This window comes from Bos grunniens, chromosome 2 (genome assembly GCF_055505025.1).
Source record: "Bos grunniens cultivar Pamir isolate PY7600 chromosome 2, Bosgru_T2T1.0, whole genome shotgun sequence".
NCBI classification, from domain to species: domain Eukaryota; kingdom Metazoa; phylum Chordata; class Mammalia; order Artiodactyla; family Bovidae; genus Bos; species Bos grunniens.
This window is the reverse complement of record NC_141166.1, coordinates 47621095-47633484: the sequence shown is the minus strand read 5'-3', so window position 1 is coordinate 47633484 and position 12390 is coordinate 47621095. Positions and strand designations below refer to the sequence as shown.

At 43.6% G+C, this 12390-nt stretch overlaps 1 long non-coding RNA gene across 1 annotated transcript; it reads right to left on the bottom strand.

The window, feature by feature from the left end:
- Positions 1–5666: 5666 nt before the first annotated feature.
- Positions 5667–6667, bottom strand: LOC147378054 (uncharacterized). Its single transcript, XR_015144212.1, has 2 exons — positions 6602–6667; positions 5667–6097 (listed from the first exon to the last, which is right to left on the bottom strand). It is a non-coding gene; the product is annotated as an uncharacterized LOC147378054 (long non-coding RNA).
- Between the last annotated feature and the right edge of the window lie 5723 nt (positions 6668–12390).

Below are 12390 nucleotides of genomic sequence, written 5' to 3'. Positions count from 1 at the left end.
GTATTCTGATAAGAATGTTTACCATTTTAAAATGTTACCATGCCTTGTGTACAAAGTAAAGATTGGAAGGGGTCACAGGTGTGTATCACATAGCCAAGGAAAGGGACAATGGGATTGAGGATTAGGGTGCTGGTGGTGGAGACAGAGCAAGAGAGCAGATGGGAGAGATGCCTAAGAGGCAAAATCAATAGGATGTGGTGGAGGACTGGGATTGAAGAGTTTGAGTTTTGTCTTCTTTATTTTTATTTATGTATTTTTGGCTATGCTGGGTCTGCATTGCTGTGTGGTCTTTCTCTCTAGTTGCAGAGAGTGGGGGCTACTCTAGTTGCAGGGCACGGGCTTCTCATTGCAGCAGCCTCTCGTTGCAGAGGACGGACTCTAGGGCACTTGGGCTTCAGAAGTTGTGGCTCCTGGGCTCTAGAGCACTGGCTCAGTAGTTGTGACCCACAGGCTTAGGTGCTCCCCGACATGTGGGATCCTCCTAGACCAGGGATCAAACCTGTGTGTGGGAGGCAGATTCTTTACCACTGAGCCACCAGGGAAGCCCTGTTTTCTTTATTAGTGGAAGAAGCTTGAACGTTGATGGGAAGAATACAAGTGAACGGGAGAAGTTGAAAACTTCACAGACAGAAGGGGTAGCTCTAAAGCACCGACTGAGGGACACCTTCTCTATTTCTTTCCAAAATCTTTCACTAAAACATTCTTCTCGAGTCTGAGGAGGAATTCCCCCTGCGCTTCCTAGAGCTCTGTCCTTCCCCTCTGGAGTGTTTTCTGTGGGGCTGGGATCCCCTACATACTCGCTAGGTTGTGAGCACCAGCCCTCTGTAAGAGGAGTGTGGTGCTCAGCCCCGTGGTGTTCACCCCTGTGTCACCACTGCCCTGCAGGATGAGTCTCAATTTTTTGGTCTCCAGACTGATTATGGCCTTAAAAAAATGATTAAGGACCCTAAAAAGCTTTGGTTCATGTGGTGGTGGTTGGTTTAGTCCCTAAGTTGTGTCCGACTCTTACAACCCCATGGACTATAGCCCTCCAGGTTCCTCTGTCCATGGGATTCTCCAGGCAAGAATACTGGATTGGGTTGCCATTTTCTTCTCCAGGGGATCTTCCCAACCCAGGAATTGGACCTGGGTCTCCTGCATTGCAGGCAGATTCTTTACAGACTTAGCTAAGGGAATTAGTTCATGTGAGGTAGAGCTATGAACTTTCATAGTATTTGAAATTAAAACTGGGAAATATTTTACATATTTATTTATTTATTTGAAAATACCATGGGTGAACTCATTACACATGAACACGAATAACATGTGGTTGGTGAAGAATAACTCTGTTTTTACAAAGAGAAAATCAATGAGAAGGGTGGTGCTGTTTTACCACTTTTGCAAACCTCTTTAATACTGGCTTGAAAGAACACAGCTAGATTTGCATATTCAGCCTGTCATGGTACCAGACATGATGCAACCTTTGGAAAGTTCCAGTGCAACTTTTGAGAGAATGAGAAGGAAGAGGGTAAATATGACAGGTTTGACCTCAGAACCCTGAAAGGAATCCATGGACTATAAGAATCGCTAGCCAACCTGATGAGACAAACATTCAGATAGTTTCATTAACTGGAACTTTCAGTCAGTTCCCAGAAACTTCCAACTCTCTGTCATTCTTTCCAACAAAACACATGACTTAAGGCAAGATTTACAGAATTCTTCTGAAAAAGAAATTCTCATTTAGCCAATCTGCCTTTATTGTTCAATCCCCATCACTTTTTTCAAGTAAGCAACTTGCACCATAATTTTTGTCCCGTGTTGAAATTATTCAGTGTGAAATGATTTATGGAAACACAGAAACTCCACCTGAAGATCTGCCCTTTGGTGGCTCCCACAAAGAGCAAAATAAGTTTTCATAAAATATTTTTAATAAGGTTATAATCAAATTTAATTTCAAACAAATTAATTCAATTCCCTGGAGAAATGGTTTCCTTAGTTTTTTAACTAGAGGAAGTTGTTTAAACCTATTTTTCCAGATGTCTGGAACCATTTCAGCTTAGAGGACTCTGGGCAGGGAGCCTGGTTCCCACCCTTGGGTTCATGGTCCAGTTCACATTAACCATCTGTGTCGCCTCGACCAAGTCACGTCACCTCGACCAAGTCACGTCCCCTCTTTCAGCCTCACTGTTATTTCCTTCTATAAATCTAGGCCAGTGGGTCTCAGATTTACTTCTGTGAAGGAGCAATCAGAAGTCAAGGGCTTTTCCTTGAATATCATATTCTTTACCGAACATCATAAAATAGTGGCAAATTTAGTTAGGCTGAGTAGAACAGGAACAATTTTAGACTTAGAAAATATGACTGTATTATATGGTCCCTGAAAGTGAAAGTCACTCAGTCATGTCCGACTCTGCGACCCCAAGGACTACAATCCACGGAATTCTCCAGGCCATAATACTGAAGTGGGCAGCCATTCCCTTCTCCAGGGGATCTTCCCAACCCAGGGATCGAACCCAGGTCTCCCACATTGCAGGCAAAGTCTTTACCAGCTGAACCACCAAGGAAGCCCTGGTGGTCCCTGCACCAAGACAAAATGGAGAGCACAGAAGCCCATTAAAAAGAAGAGGAAAAAAAAGAAAATGTCACCCAATTAAGCACAGTCTACTATTTGCAAATCACCCTCATAAATATTCACTTGTTCATTCCATCTTATTGTCACCTATCACGTGCGGAGCTGTAGGTTTTAGAGAACAAAATGGGAGGAAAACTTGAACAAAATTCTGCCCATTAACTACTTCTGCTAATTGAGAAAAGTTCAACTTTCAACTGTAACTATAAACTCCCCCTAATCTTGCTTTGGAAACAATGATGGTCAGTGAAAGGAAGGTTCCTATTGACTTTAAAAAGTCTAACATTCTATGCTTTTTATCATATTTCAACCAACAGCCAGCCTTACCTCACAGAAGTATGGCCTATGAGACCCAAAAGAGCTTCTAGTCAAATCCCTAACTTGCAGATAAAGTCAGGCCTAGAGAGGTGCTGTTGCTGTTGTTGTGTCCAACTCTTTGTGAGCCCCATGAACTGCAACACAATAGGCTTCCCTGTCCTTTGCCACCTCCCAGAGTTTGCACAAACTCATGTCCATTGAGTCAGTGATGCCACCTAACCATCTCATCCTCTGTCACCGATTCTCCTCTTGCCTACAATCTTTCCCAGCATCAGGGGCCTTTCCAATGAGTCAGTTCTTCGCATCAGGTGCCCAAAGTATTGGAGCTTCAGCTCCTGAGGTTTTCCTAAATTCACCTGGCTTGCTAGTGGCCAGGTCTTAGAACCTGGGTCTCCTGTTTCCTGGGGGACTTGGTGTTTTTGCACTTTGCAAGCTTTCCTGATAATAAATAGCACACACACTCCCAGTGCACATACAGTTAATCCTCTGTTGATGTTCCATCATCACATATAATTTAGCCAACAATTATTTCTTCAGTTGAGAACTTGACGTTAGAGAACTCATCCCTGACACATAAGATTCTTGCTTGTTTATAAGTTAAGATTTAATTAAAATCCACTTAGTTTTTTTTATAAACCAGAAGAGATGGAAAAATAAATATGCAAAGCAGTGAATTTAATTGTAAATTGATGAGGCCACTGTTTTGTGAGTATCTTTGTTTTATTATCCACAATGGGTTCCATTCAATCTTGCTCAGTTTATAAGCTCTAATGAAGTCCGTGTGTTTGTCGCTGACACCAGCATTAAAGTCTGCATTAGGCTGCATTAGGCTGTTGCGGAGAATGGTGAAACAGCCCAGAAGGAAATGTCTGACTTTCCCTGGACCACTCAAAGAACCGTAAATGACCTTCTGGGACTGAAAATAAAGGACCCCAAAGGTCTCCTTGTGATGGGGAACACTTGTAATGGTGACAGCAATGATCCCATAGTTACCACTTTGATTGAAAAGCAAAATTAGGGACTTCCCTGGTAGCACAGTGGACGGGAATCTGCCTGTCAATGCAGGGGACATGGGTTCAATCCCTGGTCTGGGAAGATCCCACATGCCACAGAGCAACTAAGCCCATGGGCAACTTCTAAAGCCCTCAAGCTCTGGAGCCTGCAAGTCACAACTACTGGGCCTGTGTGCTGCAACTGCTGAAGCCCACACACCTAGAGCCTGTGCTGTGCAACAAGAAAGCAACCAAAGTGAGAAGCCAGTGCAGTGCACCCAGAGAGTGGCCCCCCACTCTCCTCAACTAGAGAAAGCCCGCGCAGAGCAACGAAGACGCAGTGCAGCCAAAAATTAAAAAATTAATTAAAATTAATGAAAAAAGATCTGTCATGGCTGCTGCTGCTAAGTTGCTTCAGTCATGTCCAGCTCTGTGCGACCCCATAGATGGCAGCCCACCAGGCTCCGCCGTCCCTGGGATTCTCCAGGCAAGAACACTGGAGTGGATTGCCATTTCCTTCTCCAATGTGTGAAAGTGAAAAGTGAAAGTGAAGTCGCTCAGTCATGTCCAACACTTTATGACCCCATGGACTGCAGCCTACCAGGCTCCTTTGTCCATGGGATTTTCCAGGCAAGAGTACTGGAGTGGGTTGCCATTGGCACCTACTCACAAATCAAAATACACACCTGGTGATTCAAATTCACTCTTTTGTTCAACTAATAGCCAGGTTGTCACATAATTATCAGTTTGTGGGATCTTAGCTCCCTGACCAGGTGTCGAACCTGCACCTTCAAGAGTGGAAAGCACAGAGTCCTAGCCACTGGATCACCAGGGGATTCCCCAAAATAAATAAATACAAATTAATGAAAGAAGATGTTTCCGTGGTGGGAAGAGGGTTTCCTGGTGGCTCAGATGGTAAAGAGTCTGCCTGCAGCGTGGGAGACCTGGGTTCCATACCTGGGCCGGGAAGATCCCCCAGAGAAGGAAATGGCAATCCACTCCACTATTCTTGCATGGAAAATCCCAAGGATGGAGGAACCTGGCAGGCTACAGTTTTGCTAAGTCACTTCAGTCGTGTCTGACTCTGTGCGACCCCATAGACAGCAGCCCACCAGGCTCTCCCATCCCTGGGATTCTCCAGGCAAGAACACTGGAGTGGGTTGCCATTTCCTTCTCCAATGCATGAAAGTGAAAAGTGAAAGGGAAGTCGCTCAGTCGTGTTCGACTCTTTGTGACCCCATGGACTGCAGCCTACCAGGCTCCTCCGTCCATGGGATTTTCCAGGCAAGAGTACTGGAGTGGGGTGCCATCGCCTTCTCTGAGGCTACAGTTTATGGGGTCTCAAAGAGTTGCACACAACTGAGCGACTTCACCTTCCATCCCAGTGAAAGAAAATGTGTCCTGGCATCTATCCACAAATCAAAATATTTGGTGATTCAAACTCACTCTTTTGCCCAACTGATAGACAGCTTGTTACATAATTAAAATCTCTAAAAAGTGCAATTTCGCCTCTAGAATGTGGTTGAAAGCAAGTCTCATTTTTCAGTGTTATTTCATTTCGCTCTTTAGGTCTATAATAATTGCTTCTAGGTCACGGTGTTATTTGTGACACGACATCTAACTGGCTTCTTTCCCACTAATGATAATTCTCCTACCTGTTAGGGCCTGATACAAAGCTTAAAGAAGTTTTCCACCCAATTATTATCTCTCTTGAAAGGATTTTGGAATTATTTATAGAGATTAACACAAAAGATGTGCTCTGTTTTTATTATAACAAGGTCCTTATGTTACAGATGGTTCTGCTAAAGAAAGCTGAGGCTACTTGCCACTAACCAAATCACAGGATCATGAAGATGGGAGAAATCATATTTTGTAGTGTAATGCTCAACTACATCTGATCTTTCAAAAATTCAGAAAATCCTGCTAAAGACTGTACCTCGTCTCTAGAGACTCAACTTTCTGCATAGAGCCGTGGCTCAACAGATGTCTGTTGATTCACCCAGAAATTCATCCAGCTGTCCTAACTACTTTCATTATTCAAGGAGTGCTCTGTCGGTGGTTTCTTCCCTCCAGCAGCAGATGAGAGCAGCCATGACATTCTCTGCTAAACAGCCCATGGCGTTTTCACAGTCCACAGTAGTCACCAGGCACATCCTCAGTTTTCCTTTCTCCAAGCAGCCTGTCCCAAAGGTATCCAACAAGGAGAGGCTTTTTATTATTATTATTATTATTACTATTTAGAACTCAGTTCTTTTTTTAAGTGACAGAGCAATAAAGAATCTCCCAGCCATGATATGTGGCAGAAACTAACACAATTCTGTAAAGCAAGTATCTTTCAATTAAAAAATAAGTTTAAAAAAAAAAAGAATCTGCCAGCCAATGCAGGAGACACAAGAGATGCAGGTTCAATCCCCAGGTCAGGAAGATCCCTGGAGAAGGAAATGGCAACCCACTCCAGTATTCTTGCCTGGAGAATCCCATGGACAGAGGAGCCTGGTGGGCTACAGTCCATGGGGTCACAAAGAGTTGGACACATCTGAACACAAAACAGAACTCAATTCTTTTTTTTTTTTTTTTTAGGACTCAATTCTTTAGACTGATATTACTCTGTAAAAAGTACAGGTAAATAAAATCATTTAAAACATTCATTAGTCTATCAATTTTATAGTTATTAAGCACTTACCATCTGTCAGGCATTGGGCTATATGCTGGTAAATCAAGTCTACTGAAAAAGACACGATTTCTTCTCTAGGATTCATCATATGGTGGGAAAGATAGACGGAGAAAAAAGTAATTACACAGTGATGTAGTAAGTATGATACCCTTTGGCTGCACCACGTAACTTGTGGGATCTTAGATCCTCCACCAGGGATTGAACTTGAGCTCTAGGCAGTGAAAGTGCAGAATCCTAATCACTGAACTGCCAGGGAATTCCCAACATTTTCTTCTTCATCAGTGGAATCTTCCTCTACAATCTAAGAAGTGCTTTGAAAATTGTTATGTTTCTGGATTAGTCCAGTTACGATGATTTTTAAATTTTAGTCAAGGAGAATTTGGGGATTTTTAAGTAAGGAAAAGAGAAGAATAAATATCATTTAAAACACTGCATGCATATGAAACAGAAACAGACCCAAGGACATAGAGAACAGACTGTAGTTGCCAAGGAGGAGTGGGGTGGAGATGGGATGGAGTGGGAAGTCAGGGTTAGCAAATGTAAGCTATTATGTATGGAATGGATAAACAACAAGGAACTACTGTACAGCACAGAGAGCTATATAAAGTATCCTGTGATAAACCACAATGGAAAAGAATATATATATATATATTCATTGTATATGTATGTATGAGTGAAAGTTGCTCAGTCATGTCTGACTCTTTGTGACCCCATGGGCTGTAGCCCACCAGGCTCCTCTGTCCCTGGAATTCTCCAAGCAAGAATACTGGAGTAGGTTGCCATTCCCTTCTCCAGGGAATCTTCCCTCCCCAGGGATGGAACCTGGGTCTCCCGCATTGCAGGCAGATTCTTTACCATCTGAACCACCAGGGAAGCCCATGTATATGTATAACTGAATCAATCATTGCTGTACAGAAGAAAATAACACAACACTGGAAATCAACTACCCGTCAATTTTTAAAAAACAGAAAAAAACATCATATACATTAATTTTAAAGCTAGATACAGAGTTGCAAGCACTAGTTTAAAATAAACAGCCTGTGTTTTTTATGTTCTCAACATTTTTCTCTCAATTTCCTATAACAAATCTGTTTGACTTTGCTAATGCAAAAATAGAATGTTTTTAAGTGTTGTTTTCAATCTTGTAGAAATGAGATTAGAATGCAGAATTACTAATCAGACATGTATGATAAGGAAAATTCTGCTCATATGCCTTTTCTGTCATTATTATAGTCTTCCGGAAAACAGAAAATTGTAGATCACATGCACAAAACCCCATCTGTTAGTGTTGCTGGGTTCACCTATGGCTTCAGAATTGCTGAGTCACCTTCATGGTTCTGGTTCTTCATCTAAGAGATTAGTTCATTCTCTCAACCTTTATTTATTCTGCTTTTGACCTTGGCTCATGTGGTAGTAAACATTCTTTGAAGTCTAAATAAATATCTGTTTCATAATTTCAAAGGGCAGAGACCTCAACAAGCATGCATTCAGTGCCAAATCACAGTCATGTTCAGTTCAGTTCAGTTCAGTTCAGTTGCTCAATCGTGTCCGACTCTTTGTGACCCCATGAATTGCAGCATGCCAGGCCTCCCTGTCCATCACCAACTCCTAAAGTTTACTCAAACTTATGTCCATCAAGTCGGTGATGCCATCCAGCCATCTCATCCTCTGTCGTCCCCTTCTCTTCCTGCCCCCAATCCCTCCCACCATCAGGGTCTTTTCCAATGAGTCAACTCTTCTCATGAGGTGGCCAAAGTATTCAGCATCAGTCCTTTCAATGAACACCCAGGACTGATCTCCTTTAGGATAGACTGGTTGGATCTCCTTGCTGTCCAAGGGACTCTCAAGAGTCTTCTCCAACACCACAGTTCAAAAGCATCAATTCTTCGGCGCTCCGCTATCTTCACAGGCCAACTCTCACATCCATACATGACCACAGGAAAAACCATAGCCTTGACTAGACGGACCTTTGTTGGCAAAGTAATGTCTCTGCTTTTGAAAATGCTATCTAGGTTGGTCATAACTCTCCTTCCAAGGAGTAAGCGTCTTTTAATTTCATGGCTGTGATCACCATCTGCAGTGATTTTGGAGCCCAGAAAAATAAAGTCTGACACTGTTTCCACTGTTTCCCCATCTATTTGCCATGAAGTGATGGGACTTGATGCCATGATCTTAGTTTTCTGAATGTTGAGCTTTAAGCCAACTTTTTCACTCTCCTCTTTCACTTTCATCAAGAGGCTTTTTAGTTCCTCTTCACTTGCTGCCATAAGGGTGGTGTCATCTGTATGTCTGAGGTTATTGATATTTCTCCTGGCAATCTTGATTCCAGCTTGTGCTTCTTCCAGCCCAGCGTTTCTCATGATGTACTCTGCATATAAGTTAAATAAGCAGGGTGACAATATACAACCTTGACGTATTCCTTTTCCTATTTGGAACCAATCTGTTGTTCCATGTCTAGTTCTAACTGTTGCTTCCTGACCTGCATGTAGGTTTCTCAAGAGGTAGATCAGGTGGTCTGGTATTCCATCTCTTCCAGAATTTTCCACAGTTTATTGTGATCTACACAGTCAAAGGCTTTGGCATAGTCAATAAAGCAGAACTAGATGTTTTTCTGGAACTCTCTTGCTTTTTTGATGATTCAGCAGATGTTGGCAATTTGATCTCTGGTTCCTCTGCCTTTTCTAAAACCAGCTCTAACATCTGGAAGTTCACGGTTCATGTATTGCTGAAGCCTGGCTTGGAGAATTTTGAGCATTACTTTACTGGCGTGTGAGATGAGTGCAATTGTGTGGTAGTTTGAGCATTCTTTGTCATTGCCTTTGGGATTGGCATGAAAACTGACCTTTTCCAGTCCTGTGGCCACTGCTGAGTTTTCCAAATTTGCTGGCATATTGAGTGCATCACTTTCACAGCATCATCTTTCAGGATTTGAAATAGCTCAGCTGGAATTCCATCACCTCCACTAGCTTTGTTCATAGTGATGCTTTCTAAGGCCCACCGAGAGTGCCAGGCTGTAACGGCACAGGAGCGGCTGAGAGGAACTATCCCACGTCTGAGATCAGGGGCAGCGGCCAAGAGGAACTACCCCACAGTCATGTTAGAGCAAGTCAAATAAGTCCCTGCTCTTCAGAGTGCATTTTAGCACAAAGGTGGACTAGTGGACCACCGTCTTTTTTCTAGATGAATCCTTGGTCTGCTGACCTGGGAGACCTGTTCCAAGTTAGCCTATTTGACCTGTAAGATAGAACCTTATTAAAGAAAATTCTACCCCGAAATAAATTCATCAGTCACATCTATTTACGTATGTAATCAGATGGTCTTAGCTCCAAGAAGTACTCAAAGAAAACTAACTAGAGTTGCAGTGTTTACTTCTTTTTAAAGAAACTTATTTTTTAAAGAAACTTGCCAGTTTCCCAAAATTAAAGCATGAGCTCCCTCTGCTGAGTGAACGAATGTATGAGACAGAATCTAAAACTTTTGTGCCATGCCTGTGATGCCAGTAACTTCTTAGAAACATAAGCGATTATGAAGTGTAAAAAATATTTTACTTTTTAAAATCCATGACTATAATACGGGGTAGAATGGAAAGGTAGAGGAGAGTCATTTACAAGATTAGTTAGATTTTTCATTAGTTGAGATTTTACCCCTATGCCTGACTTCTGCATGATACTTTGTAACCACCACTGATGGGGGCACCAGGAAGTGTATATACACCCACCCTATTACCTGGCTTTGATCCTTCATAGCACTGATCATATCTGATTTTATTGTACTTATTTATTCATTGATCTGGTGATGACTGTCTGTCCCTGCTAAAATGTTGGCTTCCTATTAGAGAAGACCTTGTCTGCGCTCAGCCCCTAGAACAGTGCCAGGCACACAGTAGGTGCCCACAGTAGGAATATTTGTTTACTGGATGGAGGAAGGGAGGCAGGGAGTCAGGTCAGCATTTGCTGAAAGTGTCCCCTAGGAATATGATTCCATTAGAGGACAATTCAGTGCCAGTCATGCAGGACTGGACACAAATTAGTAGGAAATGAGAGAAAGAGAGAATCACTGAAGGCATAGCGAAGTGGGGTAGATCTCAAGCTCCACCTTAAAGATGGGGAGGGTTTGGTCAAGTTAGACAAGGAAACAAGCACTGTGCACAGCACTGGGATGCGATAGTCTTTACAAAAATGCATAGGCCCCACCCTAAGGAAATCTACAGTCTAAGAGTGCAGACAGATGTAAAACAAATAATCACACAAACTAAAATTTCAACTGGACAAGTGCTCCAAAGCAGAGGTGCACAATGCTAGAGGAGCAGACAGCAGGATGGTCAGTTTTATAGGGGAGTTAGGGAAGGCTTTTCCCAGCTGAATCGAAGGCTGTGTGCATGCATGCCAAGTTGCTTCAGCCGTGTCCAACTCTGTGACCCCATGGACCGTAGCCCACCAGGATCCTCTGTCCGTGGGAGTCTCCAAGCAATACTGGAGCGGGTTGCCATGCCTTCCTCCAGGGGATCTTTCCAACCCAGGGATCGAACCTGCTCCTCTCCTATATTGGCAGATGCGTTCTTTACCACTAGCACCACCTGGGAAGCCCAATCAGAGGCTAAGTGGGGATAATCAGGAAATGAAGATGTGCTGTGTTTGCTAAGTCGCTTCAGTCATGTCCTACTCTTTGCGACCCCATGGACAGTAGCCCACCAGGCTATTTTGTCCATGGAATTCTCCAGGCAAGAATACTGGAGTGGGTTGCGATTTCCTTCTCCAGAGGATCTTTCTGATTCAGGGGTCTAACCTGCATCTCCTGCATTGGCAGGCGGTTCCTTACCACTGGCACCGCCTAGTGCCACACATTTCAAGGGGTGGAGATGGAAAACAGTGCCGCTGCAGGACCACGAGGGGAGAGGCTAGAGAGGGACACAGCGCCGAGGAGGAAGGGCCCTCTTTGTCCAGAGAGAAGGAAGGGCTCTAATGGCTTCCATAGTTTTTCAGGGATTCTAAGCTATTTTGACTTGCTTTTTCTTAATTTACAAGAGGGTCCACAACAAGTGGGCTTCCCAGCTGGCTCAGTGGTAAAGAATCCGATGCCAATGCGGGAGACAGAAGAGATGCGGGTTCCGTCCCTGGGTCTGGAAGATCCCTTGTTGGAAGAAATGGCAACCTACTCCTGTATTCTTGCCTGGAAAATCCTATGGATAGAGGAGTCTGGCAGGTCACAGTCCGTGGAGTTGAAAAGAATTGGACACAACTGAGCACACACACACACATCACAACAAGTATGTGTTACTTTAATTTTTTTTTTAAAAGGGGCATTAAAAAAAAGGGGGGGGGTACATTTATGAAAGAGAAAATGTCACCATATGCCCACTGGAGCTTCTTTTGCAACTTGCCTTCTTCCTCTCCAGGCCTACAGCAGCTGATGAAGAGATCTCGCTGTCAGGCAGGAGAGCCTGCCAGGGGCCACCACACAGTTTCCGGAGTGGGAGGTCGGGGGCAGGGAAGTGAGATGCAGGCGCCACCCACTTAAGGACCTGGACTGCACAGAAGATAATGGCTCTGTGCTCTCTTGGCCTCCCTTCCGAGTGTGGGTACCTTAGTGAGGAAAGGTTGTTTCATTCAGTACTGCTGCTCTTTCCCACTACATCCATCTACGCTTTCCACGTGGCCAGGCTTCTTAATTTCTGATCTTTGTGGCATAAGTCACTTAAATGACCAGGTTTTAAAGGGGGAGGGGGGCACGACCTTCATGGTCTCCCCATGCAGGCCCCAAATCTTCATCTGCCATTTTCTTGGGGGGGACGTCTATCC